Source organism: Amblyomma maculatum, chromosome 1, assembly GCF_055883805.1.
Source record: "Amblyomma maculatum isolate TAMU_Amacu chromosome 1, ASM5588380v1, whole genome shotgun sequence".
NCBI lineage: Eukaryota > Metazoa > Arthropoda > Arachnida > Ixodida > Ixodidae > Amblyomma > Amblyomma maculatum.
In genome coordinates, this window is record NC_139344.1 from 300,932,085 (window position 1) to 300,948,643 (window position 16,559).

General features: G+C 47.5%; 1 pseudogene; it reads right to left on the minus strand.

The window, feature by feature from the left end:
- Positions 1 to 6,147: 6,147 nt before the first annotated feature.
- LOC146206920 (uncharacterized) lies at positions 6,148 to 7,019 on the minus strand (annotated as a pseudogene).
- Between the last annotated feature and the right edge of the window lie 9,540 nt (positions 7,020 to 16,559).

A 16,559-nucleotide genomic window follows, 5' to 3' on the forward strand; every position in this document is an offset into this window, starting at 1 on the left:
ATTGCGAAATCAGGGGGTAGACGAGCCGTACGTGAAAGTGCTGGAAGATATATATAGTGGCTGCACAGCAACCATAGTTCTGCATAAAGAAAGTAACTAAATTCCAATAAATAGAGGCGTTGGGCAAGGAGACACAATCTCCCCAGTACTATTCACAACTTGCTTAGAGGAAGCATTCAGAGACATGGAATGGGAGCAGTTAGGGATAAGGGTAGATGGAGAATACCTGAGTAATCTGCGATTTGCTAATGACATTGCCTTGATAAGCAACTCGGGGGATGAACTGCAAATAATGATTGATGACCGAGACATGAAAAGTAGAAAGGTAGGCTGGAAAATCAATATGCAGAAGACTAAGGTAATGTTCAATAGCCTCAGGAACAGCAGTTTGCATTAGGTGGCGAGGTACTGGAAGTAGTAAGCGAATATGTCTACTTAGGACAGGTAGTAACCGCAGATCCGGACCATGTAAAGGAAATAACAAGAAGAATATGATTGGGATGGAGCGCATTTGGCAAGCCCTCACAGATTATGACTAGCAGCTTACCAGTATCGCTCAAGAGGAAAGTATACAACAGTTGCATCTTACCTGTGCTCACCTATGGGGCTAAAACGTGGAGGCTAACCAAGAGAGTTCTACTTAAGTTGAGGACAACCCAGAGGGCTATGGAACGAAAAATGGTAGGGGTAACATTAAGAGATAGAAAGCGTGCAGAGTGGGTCAGAGAAATAACTCAAGTTACCGACATTCTAGTGGAAATGAAGAAGAAGGAAGGGCATGGGCAGGACATGTAGTGCGAAGAGAGGATAACCGATGGTCGCTGAGGGTAACAAACTGGATTCCAATTGAAGGAAAGCGTAGCAGGGGGCGGCAGAAAGTTAGGTGGGCGGATGAGATTAAGAAGTTCGCAGGGGTCAAGTGGATGCAGCTAGCACAGAACCGGGTTAAGTGGAGAAATATGGGAGAGGCCTTCGCCCTGCAGTGGGTATAATCAGGCTGATGATGATGATGATGACATTTCAGAGAAATGGCAGGAAGCGAGACAGTTTTTTTATTGCCCACTCCCTTGTATCGCGATAATCAGCTGCAGCTGAATTTGTCCGTGCCAAGGTTTGAAGGATACGCCGACAAGAAATCTGTTTGCGATTTTCTTCCTGAAATCCACGATTATCAGACGGCAACGGCAATTTCGGACAGCGCTCTGGTCCCGCGTGTGCAGCCTGTAGCTTTGGTAGGTTCCGCAGCATCCTGGAGGCGTACACAGCGGCCGTTCACAACTAAGCATGATTTTATTGACCGTTTTCGAGAAGAGTTTTTGCCGCCTGACTATGTCATCCTTATGAAGGACGAGCTTTGCACCAGGACGCAAGGCGAAAACGAGGGTTTGATCGAGGTTATCCTTGTTTTTCAAGAGCTCCATGAGCTGGCAGATCCTGCAGCTTCGGAGCCAGAGAAGGTGGCTCATGCCATACATCGTGCTATCTAAGGTACCAGCCATATCTCCGGCGTCGCCAGTTCGGGGACATCGATGACATGACTAGAGAAGCATTCCGCATCGAGGCATCTTTCCTGGCGGAGCTCCAGTACAAGCCACCTCCCCTGGCGGAGACCTGCCTTGAGCATTCCTGTGCGTGGCCTGGATGATCGGCACCACGCATCTTGGTGACGCCAGGCTGCCGTACGGGGGCTGGTAACTTGCACGAGGTCACAGGCCCTGATGCACCTCTTCAGGTGACGAGCCGATTGCATGGGGTGGCAGGTCAGACGGGGCCCCGCGTTCTTTTGCCATACGCAGGTGCTGGGATGCCTAGCGTGGCAGCAGTTGGGCCATCGAACGTCAGAACGCGCAAATCCTGGACACCACCTGCAGCAGCTGCCGGCTACCATTCGGTTATGGGTGAGACGTGGAGGTCACCTTCGTGTGAAATGAGGGTGTCACCTTAGGATGCAACGGGGGGGGGGGGGGTCGCCACCGGGTGCAACGTGGCATTCACCGTCGGGTGCAATAATGTCACCCCTGGGTGCCATATTGTCGCCTTCCGGTGGAACGTGGGTGTCGCCACCGGGTGCAATAATGTCGCCATTGGGTGAGACATGGGTGTCACCTTCGGGTGAGACATTGGTGTCGCCTTCGGGTGCAATGGTGTCGCCTTCGCGCGCAATGGTGTCGCCTTCGGGCGCAATGGTGTCGCCCCCCGGCGCAACTTGTCCTCCGATTCGCAAATTCAGGACACCGCAGGGCAAGGTGTTTTGGTCATCACATCATCCAGCTGCCAGGCCAACCGCCGGGAGAGCTGACCCAGTCGCTACCCGTCCTGCCCGAATTGACACAGGTGCTATCGTCACAGGTGTTATTGTCACCCCCTGCAGTGCACGAGTCAGGCCCCGAGAAACCCTACGTCCACACGGTGAGTGCAGTGCCGTCAACCTCAACCTTTGGTCAAAAGCAACACAAGACCCCACTACTCGGGATCAAAATGGCCGGACTTGAGCTTCCAGCTCTTTTAGACGCAGGGTATACAGTGTCAGTCTTTGGCGATCACGTAAAGAATTCCTGTGAGGCAAAAAATCTACAGTTGCGGAGTATAAACACTACCCAAGTAGCACACAATACGTGTTACAACACAAGTAGTACAATACGTGGCCCACCTGGGGCCCATATGGGCAAGTTGGGCTGGGGCAACCACAATAACACCCATGAGGGCCCGCTTTAGGGATCCAGCGGGCAAGCACAATTCGGGCTTCCCTACCGAAAAACCATATGAGTCACAATAACCTCATACAGATTTATCATATTAAACTCATACAAATCTCATACAATCTCGTATATTTTTCATATGCTGAATTATATTTGTATAAGATTATATGAGATTTATACGAGTTTAGTATGAGTTTAGTATGAGAAATCTGTATGAGGTTATTGTGACTCATAGGGTTTTTTCGGTAGGGAAGCCCGAATTGTGACTCAAGGTTTTTTTCGCTTGAGTTGCCCCTGCTTTTTTCATTTGGTCATCATATAGGTGCGAAAAGGGCTAACTAGTACATATTCCCATATGTGGCCCTCAAGGGTCCCGCTTGGGGAATTTTAGCGCCGATGCAAAGCAAATTTTGCCTTTGTGTAGGAAAAGCCTGGGCTAATCTAAATGGGGTTGCCCACTCAAAAGCCCAATAGGTTCCGCATGGGCCGTGGCGGGGCTAAATATGGGCATTCACTTCACTTCACTTTATTTTCTTAAAAGCCTCTCTTGGAGGCATTACATAAGGGGTGGGTTTACAAGCATGAGAAAATACAAGCACAGGTCATTGTGTTTGAAAATAAATTTTTAAGGCATCAATAAATGAAGATTGGCATGAGAGGGCGGCGACTTCGTGGGGAAGGGCATTCCAGTCCACAATTGCTCGGGGAAAAAAGGATCCTGAAAAGGTTTTGGTGCGAGCAACAGGCCGAGTTATCTGAAGTGGATGTGAAGCGCGATGAGGTATGTGGGTGCGATGCACAATGTAAGGTGCCTGATTTAGTGAACTGTTTAGAATTTTGTGCAGTAAACAAAGACTGGCAATGCGGCGACGGAGTAAAAGGTTATCAAGACTGGAATTTTCCTTTAGAGATGAAACGCTGATGGAATACGAGTATGCGTGATGCACGAAACGGATGGCGTGGTTTTGAACTGATTCGAGCACATTTGTTAAGTATATCTGAGATGGGTTCCATATTGGACTGGCGTATTCAAGCTTTGATCTGATCAGTGTTTTATATGCCAAAAGTTTTACTTGTTGGGGCGCATGACGTAGGTGACGTTTTATGAAGCCTAAAGATCTGTTTGCAGATGATATGATGTTAGTTATGTGTGTACACCAAGAAAGGTCGCTGCAAAGTGTGATTCCAAGGTACTTATATGATTCCACGCGTTCTATGGAAGAGTTAGCAACGTCATATGAAAAAATAAGGGGGTTATGCTGACGAGTAAAAGAGATGAGTTTGCACTTGTTGGCGTTTAAAGTCATTAACCAGCGGTTGCACCATTCTTGCACTTGGGTTAGGTCATGCTGTAGTGCTACTTGATCAGATACGTTAGTAATTTTCCGATAGATTACGCTGTCGACGGCGAAGATTCTTATCTGACAGTGTACATGAAGAGGTAGGTCATTTATAGATATTAAAAACAGGAGAGGGGCGAGTACAGATCCCTGTGGGACGCCAGATGTTACGGGGATTGTGTTTGAGCTTTTGTTATTAACATAGACGAACTGTGAGCGGTTAGGAAGAAACTCTTTAATCCAATTTAGAATGTTGGGATGCAAATTTAGAGCGGAGAGTTTCATTAGTAAGCGTTTGTGAGGCACCTTATCAAAGGCCTTTGCAAAGTCTAAGAAAATTGAATCAGTTTGCTGGTTACGATCAAGGTTAGTGTGCAGATCGAAAGTGAAGATTGCTAGTTGTGTTTCGCACGAGAAACCCTTTCGGAAACCATGTTGCGCAGGATGAAAGAAGTTGTGTGAATCAGTTCATGATATGGGAGTAGATGGCATGTTCCATGAGTTTGCATGGCACGCTAGTTAGAGAGATGGGACGGTAGTTTAATGGCGATTCTCTTGTACCTGATTTGTGGACCGGGATGACCTTCCCCATCTTCCAGTCGTTCGGTAGCGTTCCTGTTGAAAGTGACTGTGAGAATAAAAGAGACAGATATACGGAAGATATGTCTTTAGTATTTTTTAAAACTTTGGAATTGATATCATCAACGCCAGCAGATGATGAGAGCTTAATTTTGTTAATGAGGATTGCGATGCTATGCGCACTGATGGTAACAGGTGACATTTCTGGAAGCACTGATGGAAGTAGGCTGTGCATTGATGAGTCAGTTTCTGTCGTGAAAACAGCAGCGAAAGAGCAATTGAACTCGTCGGCACAGTCGGTGTCACTAATCTCTTCATCTGCTGGGTTAGTAAGGGTAATGGTACATGTCGCTTGTGGGTTTAGTATTTCCCAAAACTTTCTAGGGTTGTTGACCAGGATTTTTGGTAGGTCAGTTTCGAAAAAAGTTTTTTTGGCGCTACGGAGTGCTGTGTAGTACGTGTCCTCGGCTGCATGATATCGCTGCCATGCTTATGTATTAGACTGCATTTTTTGCTGACCTATAAAGACGTTTTTTCTTTCTTTCCAATCTTTTGATAGTTTTAGTAAACCAAGGTTTTTGGCGATTGGCCCGAAAACTGGTAGAAGGAATGAACTTGCAAGTTAGTTCGTTTATCTTATTTTTGAAGGTTAACCAGTTGTCTTCAATAGATCGGCTATGAAAAGTAGATTGGAAAGACGGCAGGAAAGCATGTAATTCATTATTAAAAGCATCATAGTTTCCTTTATCATAAAAACGAATAGTTTTGCTGAGGGTTTGGCGGGATGTAGGGGAGAAGTTGAAAGTGGCATGAATAACTCTATGATCACTAATTTCGCGCAGGTAGGTAAGTGACGTTAGATTCTCAGGGTGGTTTGTTAGGATTAGGTCTAGGATGTTAGATGTCCCTTCAGTAACACGAGTGGGTTCAAGGACCATTTGACTGAGATTAAAATTGAGGCATACTTCAACAAAGTTTCTTGCTTCTGAGTTTCCAGCTGTCAGTGGCCCTAAATTTTGCCAGTCGATGCTCGGAAAGTTAAAGTCACCAAAAAGGAGAATTTTCGCGTTAGGATGCTTGGTAGTAACTTGTACAAGCGCGTCGTTTAGTTTTTCGGCGAACCCCGGTTTACTGCTTGGGGCCCTATAGCAGACGGCAAGAAGGACGGTTTCGTTTGGAGCGCTGCACTTGAGTCATACTAGTTCCAGGTTAGAATTGATTGCTACAGTTGAACATGATATTTGTTTGTTAATGCAGATAAAAACGCCTCCTCCTCGTGCACCTTTGCGATCGTTTCGATATAGGTTAAAGTCCGGCATGTCGTCTAGAACTTCACCATCTGCAACGTCATGTGTGAGCCACGTTTCAGTTACGATTAGTATGTTGCTGCCAGAGGAAGATATAATACTTGACAGTACTTCGCGCTTAGGAAGAAAGCTGCGAGCATTTGCATAGATTATCGAAAATGAAAGGTTGTTTCGAGTGTTTGTTCCTGGCTGATTGCGCGTTTTCGGACGGCGAAATGATTCCTACAAGACTTCTTTCACGGTTTGAGATCGTTCATCAAAAACGTAGCGCTTTGGTCCCATGTGCAAAGTTTTATATCGTAAGGAAAAAGGTCCGGTTTTGTTTTCGCGAATGCAATAAGTTGCTTCCGTGCATTTCGGACAGGACGAGAAAAGTCTTCGCCTATGCTAAAATCGGTGTTTTTGAGCATTGGGCCTTTTGATAGAATTATTCCCTTGGTTTTGAAAGAAGAGAGCGTCACTATTACTGGCCTTTGACAGTCTGAGCTATGTCGGCCAAGGCGATGAGCGCGCTCAATATCTTTAGGCTCTAATTCCAAGCTTAGATTTTGAAGGCAGTGATCTATGATAATCTTTTCTGATTGTTCGTGTGTTTCTGATCTATTTGGATCGGGGAGGCCATAAAATATCAGGTTATTCCTTCTCGACTGGTTCTCGAAGTCATCAAGGCGGGAGTCGAGCACGGAAAGCTGGCGGCTGGTCTCTGTAGTGTTGACCTGAAGGTTTTCAAGTTCTGTTTGCATGTTGCCGAAGGATTGACATTTGATTTCTAAGTCTGCAATGCGGTCACTTAAGGTTGATAACGTTTTATCAGTTGATGCTAGTTGGTTTTTGAGACCCTGTACTTCAATGATGAGCTGCGATTGACCCGCGGTTAACTTCTGCAGTTCAGCCAAGATATTGTCTGTATCTGATGGTCCCGGGTTCATTTTCACGTCGCCAGAAATTAATAATAATGCGCGAATGACATTTGCACATTCAATAGCAAGACAAAAGCAACACTGCGGGCTTGGCAGCTGCACCAGGCAAATATTGCTCATTTTTCTAGAGAAAAGGGCATACTTGTTACTAACCTGCATTGCGAAGGTAAGCGTGTTAGCGACGTGTGCAGTGGCACAGCCGCAGAGCCCACAGTGCGCAGGGGGTGGATGTCGCTGTTTTATAGGCGATGATTTCCACGTTGTCGGTGACGATTGGGTTGCTGATGTTGGTCCGACGGTCCGGTTGTCGACAGGGGGCGTTTCGAGGTGCAGCCAGATGTCGGGGTGCAGGGGACAGGAAGCCATGTCGCCATTTTGACGTGATGACATGGCAGCAAGTGTGATGACCGGCGTGCCAACCATGAAGATCGGCAAGAGAGCACAGGTGAAGATTCGAACGAGAGCCTGCATTGCGAAGGTAAGCGTGTTAGCGACGTGTGCAGTGGCACAGCCGCAGAGCCCGCAGTGCGCGGGGGGGGGGGGATGTCGCTGTTTTATAGGCGATGATTTCCACGTTGTCGGTGACGATTGGGTTGCTGATGTTGGTCCGACGGTCCGGTTGTCGACAGGGGGCGTTTCGAGGTGCAGCCAGATGTCGGGGTGCAGGGGACAGGAAGCCATGTCGCCATTTTGACGTGATGACATGGCAGCAAGTGTGATGACCGGCGTGCCAACCATGAAGATCGGCAAGAGAGCACAGGTGAAGATTCGAACGAGAGCCTGCATTGCGAAGGTAAGCGTGTTAGCGACGTGTGCAGTGGCACAGCCGCAGAGCCCGCAGTGCGCGGGGGGGGGATGTCGCTGTTTTATAGGCGATGATTTCCACGTTGTCGGTGACGATTGGGTTGCTGATGTTGGTCCGACGGTCCGGACCAACATCCGCAAATTGGCATGCCCGCAAATTGCCAACATGGGACCCTTAAGGCCGCTGTACAGTTGCTTTTTAGACCCGCTCCGCACGTATGCGGGAGCACGTTTCTGTCCGCTTGCAGACGTGGTGCGAAGGGGTGTTGTACGATCGTTTTGCTGACTGCCATTCAGCCGGACGGTTCCAGCGTCCCGATTGACTCGCCCGGGCATCGCCCTCTGTCCAATAGCATGCTCCCTCAAATGACACTCAAAGCTGGCGCGCAACCCGTGCTGCGGGGTGCTACCGATTTCGGCACCTCGGCGCTGTTCGCTTGCCTCGGGATCCCCATGGCGTGGTTTTTGCTGGGATCATGGGCTCTCGTCAGCTGCCAAGTGAGTAGCGCTTCACTACAGTTCTTGAGTGCTTACATGGCCACCACCGTAAATTTGAACTGGCCTTTGCTTGCGCGGTTCGTAGCTGCCGCCCCATCGCCTGTCCACGTTTCTGACTTTTCTAGTCTGCTTTCGCTGATCTATTTAGATGTTTCTATGCCGAATTTAAATTGAGCACTGTCGAATGAACGTGCATTCATAGTTCGACGACCGATGAGCACGATTGCTACTATTGACGAAGCCGTTTTGTTTTGTGGGCCCAAGTCAGCCCAATAAAGAGATATATGTAGTTACTAAAGTAGCACGCACCGGTCCGTTGATGCCAATGTGTATGTGTGCAGTGAGGATAAAAGACGAGAATCTGCAATGGCGACATTCACTAGGCGTTAAAATCACGAATGGTGAAAGAAACATTCAAAAAGGAATGATATGGTCGACGGTTCCAGCCTACAGCTAAATAAAAATGTGGTGAAGCCTGAGCCAGCGCAACCCGGGAAAGATACCAATTATGGAATAGGATCGAACATTGAAGGCCTCAAGTATGAACAAATGCAAGCTCTCTTTCGACTCCCACCCTATCCCCCTAAAGAAAAATTAAAATGAAATATGATACAGATGTGTGAAAAAGAAATGGAGAAACGGCATTACCTGAAGAGAAAAACAGCTCCCTCACAACTCATTGATTTCGGCATGAAACATGTATAGCTATTGCTATGTGGGACTAGAGCCAAGGTAATTATTGGCCAGGATTGCAGGTAAGGTATTTACATTAGCTGCAGTTCGCCCTGTTGTTACTACATGTTTGTTCCACAGGGCTCTCTTTGTGCTGCTGCTTTATGAAAGCACTGATGTGTGCAATAGAATACATTCTTTTAATCCTGGAGTTCCAGAAACCAAATCCTAGCATATTGTGTTATGTACTTAAAACAGAAGCTGGCTGTGAGATTATAACAACTAAAAAAAGAGAAACCATGGAGTGTGTTATATACCAGGTGTCCTAGCTTTCAAAATGTCGATGTGCCTCAGCCCAGTGAATAAATTCAGCTACGGGCAGTTGAGAGTTGCCTGGCCTAGTTTGGTTTTCATTATTGAATCTTATAATGATTAAGACTATATAGTTAGCATTTCAATTATTGGCTTCAAGAACAATTAGTATCAAAAAGGAAGTAGTAAACCGCCTTCTAAAACAGCTGACAGAAATGTTGAACCAAGGTGCCTTCTATTTTGCATTTCTTTTTTCATGATCTTAAATGGCAACAAGTCCAATAAAGGATGCGTCTGCATGACAGCAATTTCACTTCAATGTGCCAAAACATGGCTCAGAGAACAAAATCTGCTTTTGTCAGAACCCACACGGCCAATAATGTCCGTCGGACGTCCGGTTAAAGTCCGCACGTCCGAAGCCGGAGCGGGACATCCGCCGGAAGAACGAAACACATCCGAAAACGGTAATCCGAATTGGGACATAAAAAGGCAGGAACGAAACACAGCCGAAAACGGACATCTGTATTGGGGTGTCCGTAGGATTTACGAGGGATCATTTTTCTCGGATCAACATTCAAACAATTATTTCAGAAAAATAGACTCTCGATACAGACCTCAACAGAACCCGTGCTCATCAGTTCATGTGTGGGCACTGATGGGCACTCATTAATGAAATGGTGAACCTGAGCGCACTCATTATAACATCAATGTACCATTAAAAAAGCAATAGTCCCTGCCAGTCATTGCAATTTATATCAAGTTATCAATGGTTGCGTTTTCTCGCGAAAAGCTATAAATTTAAGAAGCTGTCAGAGCAGTTCTGCGGTGTTCAGCAGTGCGCTGGCCTTTTCGCACCGCTCCTTGGACGCGCTCTGGTCCTAATTACTACATTCATGATGTCACTAACCGCAAAGAAACGTTCTCAGTTCATGAACTTTAATCGCACATGCATTGAGCCCAGCGCTTCAAACGCACTATAACTATGGTATATTGAATATATTGTTACGCCGCGTAGCGGCGCACATGAGCAGCTGCAGAAGCAGCAGAAGAAGAAGCGGGGGAAGCGAGGCGCATGCAGTCTAATCGGGGTTTTTCTGAGCCGTGTGCGTCCGTCCTTCATACGAAGTTCACCTGTATTAAAACCATTTCATATTTGGTGCTAGGCGCTGGGTAGAAACGTTCTGGGTCCACCAGTACCTCGTCGCAGCCGTCGTGTAGCAGGTTTGCCACCTTTATATCTTCAACAGTACCTTTCCATGGCTACCACCCGCACGACGCAGACTCATGAACAGCGACCTGGAGAGACGACGGCCTTTTCCCACCAGCGAGAGCCGCGTACGTTCCACGGTGAGCCCGAAGATGAAGTTGAGGAATGGCTCCGACATTACGAAAGATGCAGCAAGTACAACCGATGGAACTCAATCGCACGTCTGTACAATGTTGTTTTCTTCCTCGCTGGCACGGCTCTGACTTGGTTTGATAACCACGAAGAAATCCTAACGACCTGGGACCGACGTTTTGAAGAAATTATGAAGTCCTTTGGGGATACCCTTGCGAGGAAGGAACGCGCTGAGGATCAGCTTACCCAGAGAGCCCAGCTTCCCGGTGAGACATGCACATGTTATATCGAAGAAATATTGAAACTTTGTCGCATTGTAAACCGGCACATGTCAGAAGAAGACAAGGTAGGGCACCTTGTCAAGGGGATTGCTGAGGATGTGTACAACTTTCTTATTTCGCGGGACACTCTTGCCACAGTTGCAGACGTCATCAAGCAGTGCCGGGCATTTCAGGCGTTAAAGACACGTCGGATAGCGCCCAAATTTGGCCGTCTTTCAAATGTGACAGCTGTTGCCGGTAACGACATTTCGGAGGCTGAAGGCATCGCTTCTATGGTCAGGAGGATTATACGCGAGGAGCTGGATATTCAGCGGCAACGTACAAATTTCGATGTACCCTACCACCCGACATCGAGGTCCGTATCATCATGGGAACAACGCACGCCATGGGTTGCACAAAATAATGGCGAACCATCTTACAACAACGGCCTGCAACCAACATTGCACCCTTATTTCCAGCAGCGTCCAGCCCATCCGGATGATGTGCCTCGTGGTGCTCCTCGTCGCGCTTCAGTCGCCCCATCTCGGCCTCCAAGGGATTCTGAAGTGAACTACCAGCGCCGCCAGCCACCTGTATGTTACGGCTGTGGGGGCAGCGGACATATCTTCCGCTTTTGCCCGCGTCGTCAAATTTCCCGACCCCCTGTCCGACGAACACCGCGCTTCACGAATGGTGCCCAGTGGGAGCAGCAGCCACCTGCTACCTTCTATCGGCCCTCTTCCCCTCAACGCCACGCACGGAATGACTCCCCTGTGTCCGATCGCAGCATCACTCCCCCACCGCAGCGACAACCCCGTTCGCCATCCCCACGTCGCCGCTTTGTTTCTCCACCACTGGGAAACTAGGTGGTGCGACCGATGGAGGCAAGGTCGCCGGACGGTCAATTTCACGCATACCTCTACCTATCGTCACGCTAAAGAACAAAGTGTCGGTGTGTGTAGACAATGTTAAAACGGATGCTTTGGTTGACACTGGTGCCGCTGTGTCAGTTATGAGCCTTTCATTTAAGAACCGCCTTCGACAGAAAGTTATGTTTGTGTGGGACAAAAACACGTTTTGTGGAGTTGAGGGTGAAACTAGTTCCGGTTGGCCTGTGCTCAATTTCAGTTGTAATTGGTGACGAGTGCTATAGGACAGCGTTCGTTGTATTGAGACGTGCCACGCATGACGTTATCTTGGGTGTTCACTTTTTGCGCGAGTGTGGTGCGACTTTAGACTTTAGTGCCGGTGAAATTTGTTTCCAGCCGAACATTATCCCCGCATTAGTAGATAGCATGTCTCAGAGTCATCAAGGAGTTCTCGCCTTGAAGGAAGATGTGCTGCTGCCTGCCATGACGGCGACGTTTCTCCCCGTGAAGTCATCTGAATCCTTCATGGGTAATCATTCAATAGTCGTCAAGCCAGATGTCTCGAATGGAGCGAAAAAAAATATTTTGGTGCCACGCTCCGGGTTGTGGAGGCTGGAGGATGGTTGCGCATGCCTCTGGGCTGTGAACGTGTCAGAAGAGCCTGTTCGTCTTCCTTCTGGTTTGACAGTCGCGAGATTTGAGAATTATGTGACTCATACCGTTGGAATTATTTCCGATTGCAGAGGAGCCGCGAAAGGCAAGTCTGAATATTGTGCCGAGTTTGAGGGCATGCTCAACAAATCGCTTCCATCTAGTGAACGACGTATTCTGCAAGACATTTTGACAACTCATGACCAACCCTAGTGAAAAATCCCGTATCGCGACAAACGGGTTTGAACCGGTCCTGTATTATCCCGTATAAATTTGATACCGGTGGGACCAGTCCTGTACGAAGCTTAAACGGGTTTATATCGGACAGGACATGTCCGGTATGAATCTCAATCCGGACGATCCGGTAATTCTTCGTGTCCATAGCATTCCTTTTGTGCACGAGAAAAACTGTTAAAATAAAAAAGAATAGATATCGACCTACCTACGTGCTCGAAGGAATATGCGTTCACATAGTACAAGGCCTTGTTGAATATTTCAAGTTGGCTGTTAGGGTACGATGCCAGGCGGTTGTTTACCTTAGAAAATCAGTAACTACTCAGGAAAACAGTAAAGGTTTGACTTGAAATAAGCCGCAAGATGATCCAATCAAGTCGCGGACACTCGAGAACCACTTTTTAAAAGTTAACAAGGTGACAACGGTGCTAAAAGAAGACAAATTTCCTATAGCACATGGCTTGTGCAGTCTCCAGCAACAATGAAAAATAAGACAACGCTTGTAATTTAAGAACTGGACAATCTAAAAGGCTAACATTTTGCTTCAATATACGCAAGACTTTATAAAATAGGAACGAAAAAATGTGAAAACTTACATGGGATATTTCCTGTATTTTCCGTGCACGTTGCCCCCGAACGCCGAATCGAACAGCCGTTGGATGGATGAAGGAATAAAGGAGCGCCTTCTTTGAAACGGAATGGCCACTGTTGTCATCATACCGGCTAAGCGATTGTCGCTCCGTCACCATGCTGCATAGTAATCCCTTTCAAAGCAGAACTGTGGCCTACTTCTCTAATTGGTGTCCGGTCCAGTACTTTCCGTTCAGCAAGCGTTTCCCAGATGACAGACTTGAACTATCCTTGAACATTGCGCTGCCACTGCTGCTCATCTATATGTACGGTTCGGTGCCAGCAGTGAAGCTCATCGTCTCACTGGAGAGACGCCTAGCTGTTTTGTTTGCAACACCCACACCTGTTCGTTCAAGTTTCATTTTGTGAAGGCTGTGTTCTACTATGAATACTTTCCTTACTTGTAACATACCAAGAAAAATGTTTTCATGCAATGGTACTCAACCGAGCGGAATATTCCAATCAGCCTGAAATGAGAATTTGAAGCAAGTTTTTTGAAAATTATTTTGGACAAGTAAGAGAAGTTTGAACTTGGAGTGCCGCGACTTGCCATCTCCTTATAAGCTTATTGCCTAGGGTCATCGTCGGCATCATTCTATGTGACTGGTTAGTCGTTTGTTGCCCCGATTCATTACGCGCTTGTTTCTTTATCACACTTTAGTTGCTTGCGTATATTTTATTGGCCAATAAAATGCACTAAAACACAGTTCTCTCTGAAACCTGCTATGAGAGCCAGAAAAAAAGTTTCAATGAAGTCTGAAGTGAGTTTACATGTGAGCGTCTTCTCTCCATGCACAATATCTGTAAAAAAAAAAAACAATATGAAAAACCTACCTTCCCAGAATATAGCGCCCGTAACTGTTCCACTACAGATATAGAAGGCATAAGCTTTGATACCGAACTAAGTTTAATTGTAAAACAAAGACTACTTTTTTAAATTTCTGAACTCCACAGTGTTTCAGTTATTCTTGCCATACAGTGGAATCATTGTTTTCTAGTGAACTAGGACGGCATCGAGAAATTGGACGGATGAAAAAAAGCGAAGCAAAGTTACTGACGTCTTTATTTCACACTCGTGAGAAAAAAAGAAACCAGAAATGCTGAAATCATGCTGCACATGCACTTGGAATGCAGTCGAATCAAATGTCATTCTGCGGAGCTGCCGTTCTTGTACTTGCTGCTACAGGAAACTCTTTTGTGTTCAGACGAAGATCGGTGTGACAAAGCACCACGCGGAGAAATTTCGAGTTTCAAGTTCTTGTGAAATGTGCAAAGCCGGCCCTCCAACGTGCCGAGGGCGACTCTATCTATTTTTCCACCGCAGTGATTTCAATATTTCCGGCTTGTTTAGCAAATAGCTGGCGTACTCGAGCGCTAAATGAATGTTTCAAGATAATCATTGAGGATTTGCATACCGCACGTGCGCGATATTTCATCAGTGATTAATGCGCCGTGGTCATTGCAGCATACGTACTTTTGATTATACGCGTATGCGGTGGTCTACTCGTTTGCAAAGAACAAGGCGTAAGGTTTACGGTAAAAAATATTCGTCACTTTGACGGCCTCCCTCAGTTTTGGTGGAGCGCTGACGCCAACAGAGCAAACTGCGTCGAGGTGTCGTATAACGAGATAGAGAGAAGAGACCAGGAGTCCTAAAAAACAAACACAATGCGCGCAGATCGTTCGCCGCCGTTTGGGTTACGTCACACAACCCGTGATCCGAACTTGGCCTATCGCAATGTTTTGTTCGGCGTCGGGCGAGAACCAGCCTGCCACTGCGTTCACTGCGTGCGAAGTCGACGTCTTCTGCACCGATTTTGTCGGCTTCTCGTCTTCCTTCGTGTGTGTTGCGCCATTTTGTATTCCACTTTGCAAAAGAACGGCGTGGTCCGGAGTCGGCCCCGCACACGAAGCTGCAGTCTCCGGCCAAGTCCGCCTGATTACGGTAAGTGCATACTGCGTGTTTTTTATTTACTTGAAGACTTTGTGGAGCTTGTGGTGCAGGATACAAGCGCGTGCGCCGAGCTTATGCGAAACATGCATCTGAAGGCAACCGGCGTGCGCTCGTATTGTGCTCCACATGACGACAGAAGGCTGTCCGCTAGCATTCAGTAAGAGAAAGTTGTAGGCCCGAGGTATTTGTATAGAGAACGTGCATTTTTCGCTCGTATTTGTGCAAAGTGTGTCCACAAAGCGGCTTGCGATTTGGGAGATGCCGAACGTTTGGAGTGTTCGGAATAATATTGACCACCCGCTGTTGGATAATGCGGTCACTGGCATTGTACAGTACAGAAGCCCCTTGCGCGCTTTGCCCCCATCCAAGTGTTGAGCGTCCGTTGCTGCTGCGCCTGTGGCATCGAGTGCGTTGCGCTCCCGATAACTTCCTGAGCGTTATTATTTCTTTTTCGCTGATGTAAAATAATTCGTTCTGCTGAGCTGTTTTCGACAAAAGTGGGGTTTAGGCCCAAAGCTCGGAGCGGAGTACTCGCGGATTCGAGCCCGGCCGCGCCGGGTGTGTTGCGATTTGAAGAGGTGATTAGGAAGGAGTTGCTGTGGAGATGGGGTTGCTGAATATATGTGCTAATGGCGTGGCTCACGGCCAGGGTGCTCACGGCGCATTGTGCAAGTAATTTTTGAAGCTCGCATGGACCGTACGTTGGGTGTGATACAGGCGCATAAGTTAAATGGTACAGTGCACTCGGTGATTGAAGAGCAGCAGTCAGAGAGGGCTCTCGCGTGTTCAAACGCACGAAACCCAGCAGCGGGTTGAAATTTTGTTTTGACCGGAGTGATGTCACGCGGCTCACATTTTCAACGTGTGCATTCGCCTACTAAAAGCACAGGACAACGCTGGCCGTTTTTTTTTTTTCTGTGCTGTTTTCTTTCTATCAAAAGGCACGGATCATTTGTTGAGTGTTTTGTTACTTTTGGTGACTGCAGACATTGAAAGGATTAACATCCGATGCCTGGCGAGCTGCCGTCTGTTTGAAGATCGTGTTATCTCTCTTTGACGCCTAGCCGCCAGGACAGGGTATGTGGCGTGCGCGGAAAATTTGGTTGGAAGATGGCGTCTTGCTGACGCTCATAGTCGATTTGCTCAAGCGGCGGGGCCTAGCGCCCGCCTGAACACCTGCGTCCTTCGGCACTGCTCTTGGGAGCTATCATATAACTCGTCGCTGCGGGCCACAGTGCGGCCATGGTGCCCCAGCTTGTGTTTCGTCTACCGCATGACCACCTGCAGTCCGCAGAGAAAGGTGTTTGATAACAATACCTTCTGTCTCTTTTTGCTTTTTGCTGGGACGATGTTCGCTCAGCCAGCTCTTCTCTGTACTTAAGTAGGCGAACGTACACGCGGAAAAAACCGCGTGCCAAGCGTTACACGACTCCAGTCAACATCACAGTAGAGCTGCCCGCTTCTGCGTTTTGCCCAGAGAGCCGTCTGCGT